Consider the following 19051-nt stretch of genomic DNA (forward strand, 5'->3'; position numbering starts at 1 on the left):
AGTTGTTCTGGGAATGGCGCATGGTAAAATGATCTAGGATCCAAAGTGAGGGATAACATGGTGCAGGATGGGTAGTTAATGAGGTGAGCTCGGTAAAATGTTTTTTTTATCAATTCCTGTGACGTGGATGTCGCTGACTAGGCCAGCATTTATCACTCATCCCTGAATGCTCCGAGTCAGCCACACTGCCTGTGGGTCTGGAGTTACATATAGGCCACCAGCGTTCCTTTCCTAAAGGACCTTGGTGAACCACATGTGTTTATCAGTTATCACAGCAATTACATGGTCAACCATTAGACTAGACTTTTACTTCAGAATTTTACTGAATTCAAATTTCACCATCGGCCATGGTAGGACTGAAGGCTACGCGCTTAGAACATTAGCTTGGGGCTCTGAATTACTCATCCAGCAACATTATCACTACGCTTTCACTTCCTTTTATATTAGGAGAAATTTCACAAGATCATCCTGCAAAAAATCCCTCCAAAATAACTTTATGCAACTTGTGCATATCCAAAAACACACAGGTTTCAGCCAATGGTGTTTGTATGTATGTGCATCTGTTTGTCTGTAAATGGCTATATAAGTGTCTTTGCATGTGTGTGTGAGAGAAAGATTCCTGGATGCACATTAATATTCTAACCTTTTTAACCAAGTTGATAAAAGATTACAATTAAATCCCTCTAATAAAGACTCCCAGACTTCAAAATTTCATCTCAGAATGAATGGCATAACCCATTTTATGTTATATTTATGCAACTACTAAGAAAACAGTAGGTGAGGATTATGTTGCATGTCAAAGCAGCAGAATGAATATGTTTGTAAGAGAAGACTGTGTGCACTGACCTGTGCAGTTTTGATTTATGGATGAGTACATGTGATGAATTATTCATAACTCATCTGCTTGAAGTGAGCCAAATGCTCCCTCTTTTGCCCAATTTATCAGTGTCAGTTAATAGCTAATACCTATTTATCTCCTCTCAAGTAAGCCACAGGCAACATGTGAATAGTAGTAAAATGAATTTGGAATTTGGTTAAAGTACATCAAGTTCTTGTTTTTATATCACTTGAGCAAATTCCACGTCGAGAAAAATTTGTATGAATGATTTGACATATCAGAATTTTGATTTATGAGAATTCTGAAAAGATTCAGAAATTTTGGATGTAGGTTTGCTCGCCGAGCTGAAAGGTTCATTTCCAGACGTTTCGTTACCTTACTAGGTAACATCTTCAGTGGACCTCATGCGAAGCAATGCTGAAAATTCCTGCTTTCTATTTATATGTTTGGGTTTCTTTGGGTTGGTGATGTCATTTCCGGTGGTGATATCATTTCCTGTGGTAAAGTTACTTCCTGTTCCTTTTCCCAGAGGGTGGTAGATGGGGTCTAACTTGATATGTTTGTTGATAGAGTTCTGGTTGGAATGCTATGCTTCTAGGAATTCTCGTGCATGTCTTTGGCTTGTACTAGGATGGATGTATTGTCCCAGTCGAAGTGGTGTCCTTCCTCATCTGTATGTGAGGATACTAATGAGAGAGGGTCATATCTTTTTCTGGCTAGTTGGTGTTCTTGTGTCCTGGTGGCTAGTTTTCTGTCTGTTTGTCCAATGTAGTGTTTGTTACGGTCCTTGCATGGTATTTTGTAAATGACATTAGTTTTGCTCATTGTCTGTATAGGCTCTTTCATGTTCAGTAGCTGCTGTTTTAGTGTGTTGGTGGGTTTGTGGGTTACCATGATGCCAAAGGGTCTGAGTAGTCTGGCAGTCATTTCTGAGATGTCTTTGATTCAGAAATGGAATGCAAAATAAAAACAAAATTGTGAAAACATTTCAGGTATGGCGACATCTGTGGTGACAGAAGTTAACATTTCAAGTTTGTGGCATGTCGTCAGAATTGGGAAAAGTTACAAATGTAATTGACTTTGTGCATGTGAAAGGAAGAACAAAAGAAAAAGTTTGTGATCGGGTAGAAAACAGGAGTGTTTAGATGGCAAAAGGTTTCATAGTAAAAGATAAATGGAATGGTGAGTTAGTCCATCAGCGATATATTTAACAAGATGTAATCCTCCTTTTGGTTTTATACCCTACACTCTTCCAATTTCATTGAAGTCCTGGCCTTCTGTTGGTCCAATATGGCTTCCCTTTCATATACCGCTCTAATAACTGTTTACCTCTACAATTTTCTTTTAGTTTTTGTTTTCTTGAAGCTTGTACCTCTTCCAATTGCTGCTTCAATGGCTATTTTGTTTTCTCTTTATCCCCATCTGAGTTCTTTCATCACAGCATCATTGCAGGCAAAAGACTGTCTCAATGATTTCTAGCTCTTTGTGTACACTGTGCATTTCCATTGGTCTGTTCAGGTCTGTCATTTTTTTTCTATCATTGCTTTCAGTCCAAGTCAATGTTTCTGAAACTGTTCTTGCTGAGCCTAATATGAGTTACTTCCGATCATCCTGTAAACTGGGAACCTTTTTATTGGATTGATGATACAGAGCTTGTTATTCAATCTGCTTCCGATCTTTATCTTTGACTCTTCATTCACCTTTGTGAGCTGAACAGACATATCCCCTAAAGACGTCATCACCTCAGAGATGGTAATCTCAAATTTCAATGTATCCTGAGCTAGTTGTTGACCGTTTCTTCTTCAACTTTCACTTTTCTCTCTACAGCAGAGAGCTGAAAATCCAGTAATGCAGAAACAAGCAGAGTGTTTCATTCTTTTTTCATATTTGCTTCTACAACCCTTTCTTGACTAGTCTGTTGTAGTTTGTGCCTCTGACTTCAGACCGATTCCATGGAGAGTGACTAATGAGAGGTTACAAATTGCTGACGTATTCTAAAATTTGAGTTTCCAAATTTGTAGGGCTGGTCTAATGGCACTTGCCCCATGTCAATCATGGCATTGAATGAATATTCACCACATTTCTGAGGATAAATAATTTGGTATTTTTGTGAACGCTTTGGACAGTGTGATGACACTAATGCCTTTCATGACATTGACAATGTGAAATGTATTTACTGCTCTTTGTCACATAGTGTAAGTTGTTAGATAGTGAATTTTCAATCTGTTCATGGTTAATTCTCTGGCAGGTTACCAGATAGTCTCTATTGTAGCTTGAAGAAACTACTTGTGCCCAGTTTGTTTGGGTCTATGTCTGGCTCTTTGAAGCTGTTCCCACTTTTGTCCCAGTTCACTGCCCTGCCTATGTCCTTTTTTTGCCACATGGCTTACAAAATTGATGGAAGGCTAGGCATTTCCTAGGTGCATTACAGAGATCGTAACTCAATCTGTTTCCTATCTTTATCTTTTGGTTCTTCATTCACCTTTGTGAGTTGAACAGAGATATCCTCCAAAGATTTCATCATCTCAGAGATAGTAATCTCAAATTTAAATGTATCCTGAGCTGGTTGGTCAACTTTTCTTCTTGAACTTTCCTTTTTCTCTCGACAGTGAGCTGAAAATCCAATAATTCAGAAGAAAGGGGGAGGAGGCTATACCTTCCACAAGTCTTGCTACGTTTGGGTGCTCTAGTGATTGTGTTAAGTGTTGAGTTTGTAATTAGGACCTATGAACTTCATTGACTAACAAAGATCATATTGAACTTATGTACATCCTTCAGTAGCTCTTTAACGCTATACATTTTTAGTTTTTTTAGAAAATCTTTCTGGAAAGCCTACATGGAGAAATTTGCAATCACCCACTCAAGAATTCCGTTGCTAGCTCCCCATCTGACCAATCACACAATGAGCCCTTTGTACTGCATCTGCTAATCGAGCAGTCTGTGGATTATGTCTGTTCGAATGATATTAATTCTAGTCCTTGAATATAAAGCTTTTATCTGACTTTGAATTGGTCCTTTAATGTGGTTTATATTTTTGGTGGAACTCTTTGCTCCACATAAATCCTGATATTTAAAGTCTCCGTAAACCTTTACTTCCATTTGCTGAACAAATCTTAATGGTTTGTTTATCTGCATCAGACACACCCAAATAGAGAACCCACAGATCTGAATGCTGTTTAAACATTTTCAGTTCTGTTGGGAAGTGTGCTGTGTCCCAATTTAAGCAAGTGAATTCTGTAAACATTCTGAATAATACCTTTGACATTCTCTTACTTGTTATCAATTCTACACAAACCTAATGTTTTTCCTTTTTAAAAAATAAGTTAAACTGGTTCCTCAACTGTGGTTTGTTTACTTACCAGCAAGTTGTGTTCTTAACCCTTTCGGGTTTTTGCAATACTGTCCAATGTTTTAACGAATGACATTGAAGCTAATCTCATTCACTTCAGCATGATATAAAACTTCTCACCTGGGTTCATCCTGAAAATTAATTTGCATGTTTACTCTTCAGTCAGGATAGATCTTATCAGAACAATGGTTTATGGAGAAGAGAGTTCCAAATACTCAGGCTATCTGAGAGAGAAAATAAAATCTTTTAATGTCCATATCAAATTTGTATACTGCACATTTAGGTAACCAATCTGTTATTTGTTTTGCTAGAGTTTGGGTGTAGTGTTCAGTTATTTATAGAGCACTAATAATCCATTCATGAGTTTTTAGAATTTCTGAAAACAACTGAATTGACATAAATGATTTGGATGTGAGCATAAGAGGTACAGTTAGTATGTTTGCAGATGACACCAAAATTGGAGGTGTAGTGGACAGCGAGGAGGGTTACCTCAGATTACATCTTGATAAGGTGGGCCAATCGGCAGAGAAGTGGCCGATGGAGTTTAATTCAGATAAATGCAAGGTGCTGCATTTTGGGAAAGCAAATCTTAGCAGGACTTGTACACTTAATGGGAAGGTTCTAGGGAGTGTTGCTGAACAAAGAAACCTTGGAGTGCAGGTTCATAGCTCCTTGAAAGTGGAGTCACAGATAGATAGGATAGTGAAGAAGGCATTTGGTATGCTTTCTTTTATTGGTCAGAGTATTGAGTACAGGAGTTGGGATGTCATGTTGCAGCTGTACAGGACATTGGTTAGGACACTGTTGGAATATTGCATGCAATTCTGGTCTCCTTCCTGTCGGAAAGATGTTGTGAAACTGAAAGGGTTCAGAAAAGATTTACAAGGATCTTGCCAAGTTAGGGGATTTGAGCTATAGGGAGAAGCTGAACAGGCTGGGGCTGTTTTCCCTGGAGCGTCAGAGGCTGAGGGGTGACTTTATAGAGGTTTACACAATTATGAGGGGCATGGATAGGATAAATAGACAAAGTCTTTTCCCTGGGGTGGGTGGGTCCAGAACTAGAGGGCATAGGTTTAGGGTGAGAGGGGAAAGATATAAAAGGGACCTAAGGGGCAACTTTTTCATGTAGAGGGTGGTATGTGTATGGAATGAGCTGCCAGAGGAAGTGGTGGAGGCTGGTACAATTGCAACATTTAAAAGGCATTTGGATGGATATATGAGTAGGAAGGGTTTGGAGAGATATGGGCCGGGTGCTGGCAGGTGGGGCTAGATTGGGTTGGGATATCTGGTTGGCATGGACAGGTTGGACCGAAGGGTCTGTTTCCATGCTGTACATCTCTATGACTCTAATTAAAATGAAAAAGCCAGAATAATGTTACAATTTTTGTAAGTAGAATATTGAGCATGAGTGCATACATTATCATCAATTTGCAAATCCAGTGATTTGTAACAAGGACGAGATAGACAATGAGTAGTCATTTCTCCCAAGTTACCGCCCTCAGCCTCCCTGAATGTGTCAATAAATTGCTGAATTTTCAGATTCGTTAACAAGTAAGGGCAGACTTGTGAAAGTGTACCAAGTGACAGTGGTGAAAGGGGATGAATTGGGAGGAACAAATTGATAAAAGCCTTTATGTAGCCTCAAGAAGACATCCCAATTCATTCGGAAATCTTTGCCTTTGCTGTTGGGGTAGGGATTAACAAGTGACCAACAAACCAAAGAAAAGATGGCTCATGTTTACGTTGAGTTCCTGCTAAATGGTTCTGTCGCTTATTGTGCAAACTATTTGATATGTGTTAGCAGTAAGTACTCTTTACCAGTATGTGGTACAGCTCTGCAATTGGCTCTTTGTTGACCCAGATTTTGTAAAGATGCTTCCCTGTGGTTAACTGCCTATTATTGTTGCCAATTCTTCAAATTTGCTTGGTAGCATCTTGTAATATCTAGTTAAAAATCACACAACACCAGGTTATAGTCCAATAGGTTTATTTGGAAGCACTAGCTTTCGAAGCATAATTGTAATACCTAGACATTCGGGGTTTGTTGGTTAATAGCTTCTTAATGCAGTCTTCATTTACTTCTTGATTCCATAAACTACTTATTTGATTAGTATGAAAGGTGCAAGAAATTCAGATTAATAATTAAGCATTACAACCCTTTACCCATCCAATTCACTCCCTACAAACCCCCAGAAAATTGCTTCACGCACGGAAGTGTCAGACTATGAGAATTATGGATCTCTGCTCCTATTTCATGTTTCTAACAAATTAGCAAGAGCATGTCTACAACTGAGATTGCTCATGTCATTGCTGTCCTACAATTCCAGCATCAGACTTTTTTTGATAATATAAAATGGTGTGTTCCTCTGTCTAAGATTTCTATTTCTGCCACACTGTAATGGTGTTTTTTTTTGATTAGATTAGATTGCTTAGTGTGGAAACAGGCCCTTCGGCCCAACAAGTCCACACTGACCCTCCGAAGAGCAACCCACCTGCACCCATTCCCCTACATTTACCCATTCACCTGAAACTACGGACAATTTAGCATGGCCAATTCACCTAACCTGCACATTTTTGGATTGTGGGAGGAAACCCACACAGACACGGGGAGAATGTGCAAACTCTACACAGAGAGTCACCTGAGGCGGGAATTGAACCCAGGTCTCTGGCGCTGTGAGGCAGCAGTGCTAACCACTGTGCCGCCCATTCTGTGATGTATTTGTAGAAAGGTTACCAAAGTGATTAGAAGCTGGATATTTGTTGTGAGCTGTTGCCCATTTTGTTACTTTAATTAGAATTCAAGCTGTTGAGAGGTTCTTTGACTAAAAAAAAGTTAAATTAATTGATTGAACGTTGAAAACCATGAAAGTAGTCCACAAGTACAGTCAGTTCTGCTATAACGCGTATTTCTTCAATGCAAAATGGCATTAACGCAATTGAAGCATTTAGACCAATATTTGTAAAAAGCGAACGTTTCTTATCTGTTATCTGGCTATAACATGATTCTGGCCCCATTAGCTTAAATGGCTATTGTGTAATTTTTATATAACACGAGGTTGCACGAGAATGGAACTATCACGTTACAGTATATCAAAACGACTGTAATTCAGGAAGCCAAGCCTAGCAGGGAATAGTGGATTCCTTTGTTTTAAAGTAACATGATTTCAGTTTTGGATCCAAAATGCGTGCCCGTGTGCAAAGTCTTCAAAAACATTTAATCCTGAATGTTCCTCAGAAACCACATAATGGTCTTGGAAAAATGGGTACTTTAACATTGAACATAATCATGATCAGTTGAAAGAAATAAGCCCTGCAATACAAGCAAACTCAAAGGTAAGGTAGCTCTCTGTAGATTTGAGTGCAGTCACTAATATCTTTACTGATGATTGTAACTGGGTTAGCCCTATACAATCAACCATTGGTGGAAGGAGGTATTGACTCAAGAAGCTCTACGTTAGAAGTTAATACATTGACACCAAGTACTTTGGGAGAAAGTGAGGACTGCAGAAGCTGGAGAGTCAGAGTCGAAAAGTGTGGCGCTGGAAAAGCACAGCTGGTCAGGCAGCATCTGAGGAGCAGGACAGTCGACGTTTTGGACATAAGCCCCTCTTCAGGAATGTCCTGGTGAAAGGCTTATGCCTGAAACATCGACTCTCCTGCTGGTCGGATGCTGCCTGCCCTGCTGTGCTTTTCCAGTGCCACACTTTTTGACACTAAATGTTTTTTCACATTCAACAGGTTTAGTCTTTAATCATTTTTAGAACAATTCAGTCCCCTTTCAAGTTGTTGATCAAGCTCTTTAGCTAAAACTCAATAATATTTATTTACAGTTTTGAAGTGGACCTGATAGCCAAGTCCCAAGATAGAAAACCAGTCTTTTGACTTCAAATTCACAGGATAGAAGTCAGTTTGTGTTTCCAGAATTCTGCATGGCTCCTTTAATCTTCTGATTCAATCCCCAATTCATAGTGTTCACCATACTTGTACTTCTTTTCTTTATAATACTTGCTTTTCTTCAAGAAGTATAGGACAATAATATCACACAAGATTGCCAACCCAGATCCGATATTTATCATTGTAGGGATAATAACAAAATTTCCAGCCTTTCCAAAAACTTCAAACCCAAATTGTATTCCTTACATCTTGAACAATGTTCTTACTTCGATTCCATTCATATTTACAAAGTATTTAGCAAATCTCATTTCACATAGCAAAATTGGGGAGTTGTCTGTTACATTTCAAGAAGCTGAACTTCAGACCAATAGGGTCTCTGAAGATTGTTGGAGCAGAGATGTCTGGAACAGGACAGAATGGCATGCACTAAGTCCTCACTTAAAATTGTGGTTGCATTCCTGAAAATCATGACCTTTAGTGAATTATAGATTCCCATAGAAATCAGTGTTAAAACTGTAGTTACATTCATTTGGTCATTTCTTACTAGATAAAGCAAAGTACAAGTTGAAATACTGTACAGTACTTGTTTCAGTCCTAGCTGAAATAACTTGCAAATTAAAATAAACCACTAATAATAAAAGAAGCATTGTACTTCAGGACCTTTCCAATCAGAAAACAACTTTAAAACATTACCAAGTTCAAATCTTGTACATTCCTAAATGCCTACATTCATAAGCTTCATAACTTTAAAATAAATTAAAAATATACATGAAATAAAACATAAATGAAAGTACTGTAAATGCACGTTAAAGTTTACTCATCTACTTGCACTAGTTACCTTCCACCACTAGATGGCACCTGGAACTTCAGTGCAAGTATGCAATAGGAGCCAGAATGGAAGTAGACTCTAAAGACTTTAAAAGGACAGAGGATGGGAGCAGGAACCAGGAGGGTTGTGAAAAAGAGCAGAGCGTAAGAGTAGGAATTGGAGCAAGGCCAGTACTGAAAGCAAGAGCGAAAGCATGGGGAAACAGGCCTTGAGAACGGACAGGCCAAAGGACAGAAAGGCTGTGGCAGGCGAAGCCAAACTGAAGCGCTCAAGGCAAACAAATACATTGCCCTAGCTGCCAAAGTAGTTAACTCAGCCACATTAGGGAGATTTAAACAATCCTTGGATAAGCACATGGATGATGATGGAATAGTGTAGGGGGACGAGCTGAGAATAGCTCACAGGTCAGCACAACATCGAGGGCCGAAGGGCTTGTTCTGTGCTGTATTCCTCTATGTTCTAGATATGTGTCCCTGAACACAATGGGCAATTTAGCATGACCAATCCGCCATAACTTGCACATCTTTGGACTGTGGAAGAAAACCGAAGCACCCAGTGGAAACCTGCAGGCACGGGGAGATCGTGCAAACTCCACACAGACATGCGTCCGAGGCTGGAATTGAACCCAGGTCCCTGGCGCTGTGAGGCCAAAGTGCTAACCACTGAGCCACCATGTTGCCCATAAGTAGATTCTTAATTCTTCTGATCTCTGGTCTTCCTCTTCCCAAGTCCTTTCAGTTCTTTTGCAGTACACAGGGCAATTGGCATTCAAATTGTTCAGTATGGGAGAAAGTGAGGACTGCAGATGCTGGAGATCAGAGTAGAGAGTGTGGTGCTGGAAAAGCACAGCAGGTCAGGCAGTCAAGACTATGGTGGCTAATTGTTCAGCCTCTCAGTCACTAGTTAGAGAGAGCAGTTTATAACCAAATGATGTGTGAGATTAGCTAGCTATCTTCCAATTCATTGTTCCTTTTTTGCAAGATGAGAGAGGATAGTAACTTTTTAGAGCGTGGAGTCTTTCTGCAGTTGAATTATTCACACGCAAGCTATCCACCGAGGAGTGAATTAGGGATTTGTTGTCAATGCTGAGCTCTCCTGACCCACAAAGATCTTTCTGATTGAAACACCAACCAACAGTTTGACTCTGAGCAAACCTGTGTTGAACATATACCCACAGTACTGATGAGTCCTGCAGTCTTTCCCAGCTGTCTGAGGAAGACAACAATGTAAATACAAACTCACAATGAGTTCCAGGAACTTATTTTCAAACTGCAATCTCTCCTTCCAGAATTTTCTTGATTTAAAGCAAGTATTCTTTTCCCATTTTGGTCCACAACCAAAAATAAATAGACATGGCCTTTATGTTCTTTTTGGACTGGAAGACTCACTTGAGCACAATGACATGAGCACCCAAAGATAATAATGATATTTCTTTGCATTTATGTTGAGCTGCACCGAAACAATGTAGGACTGAGAGTACCAGAGGACAATCTAAATTTTCCCCTACGTATTCTCAAAGTTCTGACAGCATGCTCCAAATGGCTGAAATATCCAGGTTTAATGATCTGCTGAGGACCAGCCCTTTTTAACTTGAGGCGCTCCCCTCCTCTCACAGCTCGTCACCTATTTCCTCACACATCAATTGCGTCACTGTGTCCTGGTTGGTCATTCTGTCAGAATGCACTGATGACCAACCCGGGATTTCACAGAGGACACCAGCAAAGGAGAGCCAGAGGCTCGTGGTAGTTGGTAAAGCGGATTGAGTTCATTATGTTAAAAGGTGCTGAAAGTTACTGCTGCTGCTGGCAAACTTATTCACAAAGCCAAAAGAATTGTAGTGTGGGAAGTGAAAACACTCACTCCAGACCCAGTACCTTGCTAAGTGACAGTTGATCATGTGTGTTGACTATATCATGTCAATAGATTATTCTAACACCTTAAAATTAATAATGAAGTTATTTTAAAAGTATTCGTGAGAAGGCAGTATCTTTTACATGATTTGATGAACTGAAACCAAGGTTAGATTGCAAATGGGATGAAGCATTAAACTGGAATTTCAGGGTCACATTTGCAAACTGAAAAGAATGGTTGAGCAAAGAGATCACTTGACTGCAGTTTCTGTTTATGCCGTTAACAGTTGACTATTCCGTTAAGGCCAACATTTTTAGCAGGTTTTGGAAGCTGGTAATCACCTGGGAGTGCAATCTGAATAAGATGTCAAAGTAAAAGGCATGGAAAAACACATAAGTATGTAACACTATTTATTTAATTGGTTCCTGTTAGTTACAGTTCACTGACACATTAACCTACACCAATTCTTAACCAGTTATTACTTGTTGACACCCATAGTTTAAAACATATTCCACTGCCATTTAAAACTCAAACATCAAATCTTTGACAGCCTTTTTGAGACATATGAAAAGAAAACAATGCAGTATTGAGGGTAATCAACATTATTTTTACTTTAGACTCTATTTATGGAGTTGAGTCCTTATTCCATTCCAGGGAGCTACACATACCAGTGTGTGCTGTAAACATCACTGAAGATCCCTGAAAGTTCAACAGCTCATTATTGGTATTGATATGAGGGTATAGTTACAATAGCAATTTTGCTGTAAATGTGCCTCAATTCCCAAACAAAATGGAATAAGAATCCTGGGCTTGGGACTTGGTGCCTGTCGCTCATTGGCAAATTCTGCTGGAGCCTCAAAATGGCAGTGCTTTCATCTTTTGAATGGACACAGCCACACAATGTGTTACACTAATTAATCAACCAGAAGTCAAAATTGATCACATTCTCACCTTTCATTCTGTCTAATCTCTTAATTTTATTCAATGGCGCCACAGACATTTCCACAAACAGGACGCTTAGGGTGTCATTGGGTATATCGGGCTCTACCTAAAGAAAGAAGGACTTGCATTTATGCAGCATCTTTTATGACATCAGGGGGTCTCAAAGTGCTTCACAGCCACTGAAGCAATAATGAAGTGCAGTTCCTGTCAGACAAACATTTACATAATTTCACATTCAGCAGTGTCCAGATGTGAGCATTTACAGTCATCTGTGTTCAAAAGTGATATTCAGTCATCTTTTGACATCAAATTGTGATCAACTGACGTTAAATGGAAAGATACAAGGCCCAGAAAAACATCATTTGTGGCGGTCTTGCATGATTTATATGCTCAGAGGGCATTCAATTGGAATCAAAAGCAAACAAGAGGTAATACTCCAGTTTTCAGCAATCACAGTGAAAGTGACTAAGTTTCACACATCAGATTCACCTAATGCCCAGCGGATGCTGTACATGCATTCAGTGTGTAGATTGCTTAATGTGGGTTAATGCACAAATTACTATCATGCTTAATATTGCAGAAGTGTGAAGACGTAGAGGAACAGTGTATTGAACACATTTGGGCAAACTTTCCATTAACAATTACAGGCAGCACACTAGTGCATGCACAGAAATATCAATTCATGATCCATTATATAGCTTACCACTGAGTTAACTTTCATCCCCCGTTTCCAAACTGCCTGCTTCTGTACCCCGTAATCTTTATTTCATTCTGTTTTCTCTTGTGATTTAACATGTTCTTTATATAAAAATCATTGGAGGAGCATTATGTTGTCTTAATTTAATTTTGTTTTGTGCACCTAACTACAACAACATACAGTAGAACCTCGATTATCTGAATGAGACGGGTGGGGAGTATTTTGTTCGAGTAATTGATCGTTTGGACAATCGATCAGATTGTAACCAAGCAGTAATTTATGCATGCTGGTTATCGAACAGTTCTTGACTATCTGACAATGCATGCCAAAATGCCATTTAACCAATAATTGACCTATCATAAACAAACAGTAATTTGAGTGCCAGTTGTTGAACATTTTGCGGTTATCCAGCAATGCACGACATAATGCCGTTTAACTGATAACTGAATGCTGAGTTTCCTAATGCCGTTTTTACGGGACCTTGCGATCTTGTTCGGATAATCCAAAATTCGGATAATTGATTGCTTATACATTTTATTACAATGTTTCACTGGAGATTCACCTTATCTTGGCTCCTTAGGATTTTATAAACCTCTTAAGGTCACTCTTAACCTCCTATGCACTAGTGAAAAGAGTCCCAGCCTATCCAACCTCTCCCAAGAACTCAAGTTCTGGCCACATCCTGGTAAATCTTTTCTGAACCCTCTCTAATTTAATATAATCCTTCCTATAGCAGGATGACCAGAACTCTCACAGTATGCCAAAAATGGCCTCACCAACTTCCCTTACAACCTCAGCATGATGTCCCAACTCCACAACTCAATGCTCTGAACAATGAAGGCAAATGTGGTAAATGCCTTCTTAACCACCCTGTCTACATGTGATGCAACTTTCAAACAATTGTATACCTGAACCCCTGGGTCTCTCTATACCTGACCTTAGATAGCTCTGGGGAATAAACTCTGAATTTATGTAAGCTAATAGATTTAGTTATATTCCATAACACAAAATCAATAAAATATTATTTCAAGATCTCAAACACAGATTTTGTTTTTATTTTATTCCATCATAAATCATTAGGATTTAATTTAACCTAATACACTCCAGATGTTTTGCAGATTTCTCAACCAAACGTCATATACAAGACCTGCACTCCCAGCAATCACTGAGATGGTGGCAGCAGGAGTAGCAGTCGAGCCGGCTATAGCAGCAGAGGTGGTGGTAACGACAATGGCAGTGAAATCAAAACTACAAAGATGGAAAGGAGATGATAACAGAACTTTTGAAAGAAAGAAGTAATCCATCAGATATTCAGAAGGAAAATGAAAGTTCTTTGGAAGAAATTGAAATTAAGTTTTCTTTTTCTCATCTCACATTTGCTTCTTTGGTAAAGACCCTCTTGGAGTCATGGATAGAGCCATAGAGATGTACAGCACAGAAACAGACCCATTGGTCCAACTTGTCCAAGCGATCAGATATCCTAATCTAATCTAGTCCCATTTGCCCACACTTGACCCATTCATATACCCATCCAGATGCCTTTTAAATGTCATTGTACCAGCCTTCCTCTGGCACTTCCTCTGGCAGTTCATTCCATACATGCACCACTCTCTGCGTGAAAAAGTTGCCCCTTAAGTCCCTTTGAAATTTTTGTCCCACTCATCCTAAACATATTCCCTCTGGTTCTGGATTCCCCCACCCCAGGGAAAAGGCATCATCTATTTACCCTATCCATGCCCCTCATGATTTTATAAACCTCTATAAGGTCACCCCTCAGCCTCCAAAATGCTCCAGGGAAAAAGCCCCAGCCTGTTCAGCCTCTCCCTATAGCTCAAATCCTCCAACCCTGGCACCATCCTTGTAAATCTTTTCTGAACCCTTTCAAGTTTCACAACATTCTTCCAATAGGAGGGAGACCAAAATTGCACACAATATTCCAACAGTGGCCTAACCAATGTCCTATAAAGTTGCAACATGACCTTCCAACTCCGGTAATCAATGCTCTGACCAATAAAGGAAAACATACCAAACACCACCTTCACTATCCTGTCTACCTGCGACTCCACTTTCAAGGAGCTATGAACCTGCACTCCAAGGTTTCTTTGTTCAGCAATATTCCATATAACCTTACCATTGAGTGCATAAGTCCTGTTCTAATTTGTGTTTTCAAAATGCACTAACTTACATTTATCTAAATTAAACTCCATCTGCCATTTCTCAGCCCATTGGTCCATCTGATCAAGATCCTGTTGTAATCTGAGGTAACCTACTTCACCGAGAGAGAAAACTCAGGCAAGAAACATCTGTGGAAGCATCGAACTTATTTTCACTATAATTGCTTCCCTGTTAACAAAAGTTTTCTGGCTGTCTGCTAAAAATAATTGGGAAAAAAACCTGTACTGGGAGAACTGGCACTCCCTTGCCATTGTTGACCGTAAGCTCTTTCCGAGACATATTGGCACCTCTGCCTTTATGACCCCTCTTGGAAAAAAAAACAGAATAATGCTATGAGAGTTAGCATTGTCACAGTACATAACTGAAGGCTGTCTCAGCTCCTGGTAAAGCAGATCAAATTGTAAGGCACTCTTCAGCACTTCACAACAGTTAACCGGGACTTGGCTACTGTACTTACACAGCCTCAGGAAGTGCACTTTAGTAAGATCTAGGTAAACCAACTGCAGGCAACAATATGCAATCTAATACTGCCCTTTCCTCCTTTTGAATCTCTTTTCTTTTTTCGTTCTCATTGTAAATAACAAGAAAACTTGAGTGCAAGCAGCAGCAGAGGTAAGCCGAACCCGAAAGACTGCAGCTAAGGTAAGGCAGTTTTTAAAACTGCCTTACCTGCCTGGGGCAGTGTCTCCCACCCGCCCTCCTCCTCTAACCTAGTTAATAAGGTAAGGTTCATTCTAAACTTCCTCTATTGAATATAAGTTTGTTATTAATTTTATAGAAACTTGAACTAAGCTTTCTACTTTAGTACTGAGTGGGTGTTCAGATAAGTCAGGTATGGATGCTAGGGCAGTTGCTTGCTCCTCCTGCAGAATGTGACAGGTGGGAGACATGGCACACATCTCTGCTGGCTACATCTGCGGGAAGTGCACCCAACTCCAGCTCCTTGAAAACCGTGTTAGGGAATTGGAGCTGGATGAACTCCGGATCATTCGGGAGGCTGAGGGGATAATTGAGAGGAGTTACCGGGAGTTGGTCACTTCTAAGGCTCAGGACAAGGATAGATGGGTTACAGTTAGAGAGAGGAAAGGGGACAGACAGTGCAGAGATCCCCTGTGGACTGCTGGGGGGGGGGGTGACCTACCAGAGGAAAGCCATAGCAGTCAGTTCTCTGGCACTGAGCCTGACACTGTGGCAAAGAAGGGAAGGGGGCAAAATGGAAAAGTACTCGTGATGGGGGACTCGATAGTTAGGGGAATCGATAGGAGATTTTATGTTCAGGATCAGGATTCCAGGAAGGTATGTTTCCTCCCTGGTGCCAGGGTCCGGGACGTCACCGATCGGGTGTATAATGTTCTAAAAGGGGAGGGTGAACAGCCAGAAATCATGTTACATATTGGCACTAATGATATAGCCAGGAAAAGGATCGAAGATATAAAAAGTGATTTCAGGGAGTTAGGATGGAAGCTGCAAAGCAGGACGAACAGAGTAGTGTTCTCTAGTTTACTACTGGTGCCATGAGATAGCGAGGCGAGGAACAGGGAGCGGGCGCAGCTTAATACGTGGCTGTGCAGCTGGTGTAGGAGGGAGGGCTTCAGATATGTAGATAATTGGGATGCCTTCTGGGGAAGGTGGGACCTGTACAAGAAGGACGGGTTGCATCTGAACTGGAAGGGGACTAATGTCCTGGGTGGAAGGTTTGCTCGAGTAGTTCGAGAGGGTTTAAACTAGTATGGCAGGGGGGTGGGAACCTGAGCTGTATACCGGAGGTGAGAGTTGATGCAGATGAGGCAATAGCAAGAGGTAGACCAGCTAGTGGGAAGGATTTTCCTGGGAAGGAACCAAGGGATCAGTTAAAGTGTGTTTGCTTTAACGCAAGGAGTATCAGGAATAAAAGTGATGAACTTAGAGCATGGATCAGTACCTGGTGCTATGATGTTGTGGCCATAACAGAGACATGGGTTTCTCAAGGGCAGGAATGGTTGCTGGATGTTCCAAGGTTTAGAGCATTTAAAAAGAATAGGGAGGGGGAAAAAGAGGAGGGGGTGTAGCACTACTAATCAGAGAGGGTATCTCAGCTACAGAAGCTTCCATTGTCGAGGAAGATCTGCCTACTGAATCAGTATGGGTGGAAATTAGGAACAGCAAGGGAGCAGTCACCTCATTAGGGGTTTACTACAGGCCCCCCAATAGCAGCAGGGAGATGGAAGAAAGCATAGGTCAGCAGATTTTGGAAAAGTATGGACGTAGTAGGCTTGTTGTAATGGGTGACTTTAACTTTCTCAATATTAATTGGAACCTCCTTCGAGCAGAAGATTTGAATGGAGCTGTTTTTGTAAGGTGTGTTCAGGAGGGTTTCCTAACTCAGTACGTTGACAGGCCGATGAGGGGACAGGCCATTCTAGACTTGTGCTCAGAAACGAGCCGGGGCAGGTATCAGATTTTGTGGTGGGAGAGCATTTTGGTGATAGTGACCACAACTGCCTCACATTCTACATAGCTATGGAGAAGGAGATGATTAGGCAAAATGGGAGGATATTTAATTGGGGAAGAGGAAACTATGATGCGATTAGACATGAGTTAGGAAGCATGGATTGGGAGCAATTGTTCCATGGTAAAGGCACTATAGACATGTGGAGACTGTTTAAGGAACAGTTGTTGCAAATGATGAATAAATATGTCCCTCTGAGACCAGCAAGGGGTAAGATAAAGGAACTTTGGATGACGAGAGCGGTGGAGCTTCTCGTCAAAAGGAAAAAGGTAGCTTACTTAAGGTGGAGGAAGCTAGGGTCAAGCTCAGCTCTAGAGGATTACAGACAGGTGAGGAAGGAGCTCGAAAATGGTTTGAGGAGAGCCAGGAGGGGGCACGAGAAAGGCTTGGCAGAACGGATTAGGGAGAACACAAAGGCATTTTACACTTATGTAAGGAATAAGAGAATGGTCAAAGAAAGAGTAGGGCCAATCAGGGATAGCATAGGGAATGTGTGTGTGAAGTCTGGGGAGATAGGGGAAGCCCTAAATGAGTTTTTTGCTTCTGTCTTTATGAAAGAAACAAACTTTGTAGTGAATGAAACCTTTGAAGAGCAGATGTGCATGCTGGAATGGATAGAGATTGAGGAAGCTGATGTGCTGAAAATTTTGTCAAACATTAAGATTGGCAAGTCGCCAGGCCCGGACCAGGTTTGTCCTCTGCTGCTTTGGGAAACGAGAAATGCAATTGCTTCGCCACTTGCGAAGATCTTTGCATCCACTGGAGTCGTACCTGAGGACTGGAGAGAGGCAAATGTAATTCCTCTCTTCAAGAAAGGAAATAGGGAAATCCCCTATTACAGACCAGTAAGTCTCACGTCTGTCGTCTGCAAGGTGTTAGAAAGGATTCTGAGGGATAGGATTTATGACCATCTGGAAGAGCATGGCTTGATTAAATGCAGTCAACATGGCTTTGTGAGGGGCAGGTCATGCCTCACAAACCTTATCGAGTTCTTTGAGGATGTGACTAGAAACGTTGATGAGGGTCGAGCTGTGGATGTGGTGTATATGGACTTCAGCAAGGCATTTGATAAGGTTCCCCATGGTAGGCTCATTCAGAAGGTCAGGAGGAATGGGATACAGGGGAACTTAGCTGTCTGGATACAGAATTGGCTGGCCAACAGAAGACAGCGAGTGGTAGTAGAAGGAAAACATTCTGCCTGGAAGTCTGTGGTGAGTGGTGTTCCACAGGGATCTGTCCTTGGGCCTCTGTTTGTAATTTTTATTAATGACTTGGATGAGGGGATTGAAGGATGGGTCAGCAAGTTTGCAGACGACACAAAGGTTGGAGGTGTTGTTGACAGTATAGAGGGCTGTTGTAGGCTGCAGCGGGACATTGACAGGATGCAGAGATGGGCTGAGAGGTGGCAGATGGAGTTCAACCTGGATAAATGCAAGGTGATGCATTTTGGAAGGTCGAATTTGAAAGCTGAGTACAGGATTAAGGATAGGATTCTTGGCAGTGTGGAGGAACAGAAGGATCTTGGTGTGCAGGTACATAGATCCCTTAAAATGGCCACCCAAGTGGACAGGGTTGTTAAGAAAGCATATGGTGGTTTGGTTTTCATTAACAGGGGGATTGAATTTAAGAGTCGTGAGATCTTGTTGCAGCTCTATAAAACTTTGGTTAGACTGCACTTGGAATACTGCATCCAGTTCTGATCGCCCTAATATAGGAAAGATGTGGATGCTTTGGAGAGGGTTCAGAGGAGGTTTACCAGGATGCTGCCTGGACTGGAGGGCTTATCTTATGAAGAGAGGTTGACTGAGCTCGGACTTTTTTCATTGGAGAAAAGGAGGAGGAGAGGGGACCTAATTGAGGTATACAAGATAATGAGAGGTATAGATAGAGTCGATAGCTAGAGACTATTTCCCAGGGCATAAATGACTAACACAAGGGGTCATAGTTTTAAGCTGGTTGGAGGAAAGTATAGAGGGGATGTCAGAGGC

General features: G+C 40.9%; 1 pseudogene; it reads left to right on the forward strand.

Moving 5' to 3' along the window:
• Positions 1 to 15463: 15463 nt before the first annotated feature.
• Positions 15464 to 16582, forward strand: LOC148141787 (uncharacterized; annotated as a pseudogene).
• Positions 16583 to 19051: the final 2469 nt, after the last annotated feature.

This window comes from Chiloscyllium plagiosum, unplaced genomic scaffold (genome assembly GCF_037043375.1).
Source record: "Chiloscyllium plagiosum isolate Xiang-an unplaced genomic scaffold, Cpla_swu_hap1 HiC_scaffold_32, whole genome shotgun sequence".
NCBI lineage: Eukaryota > Metazoa > Chordata > Chondrichthyes > Orectolobiformes > Hemiscylliidae > Chiloscyllium > Chiloscyllium plagiosum.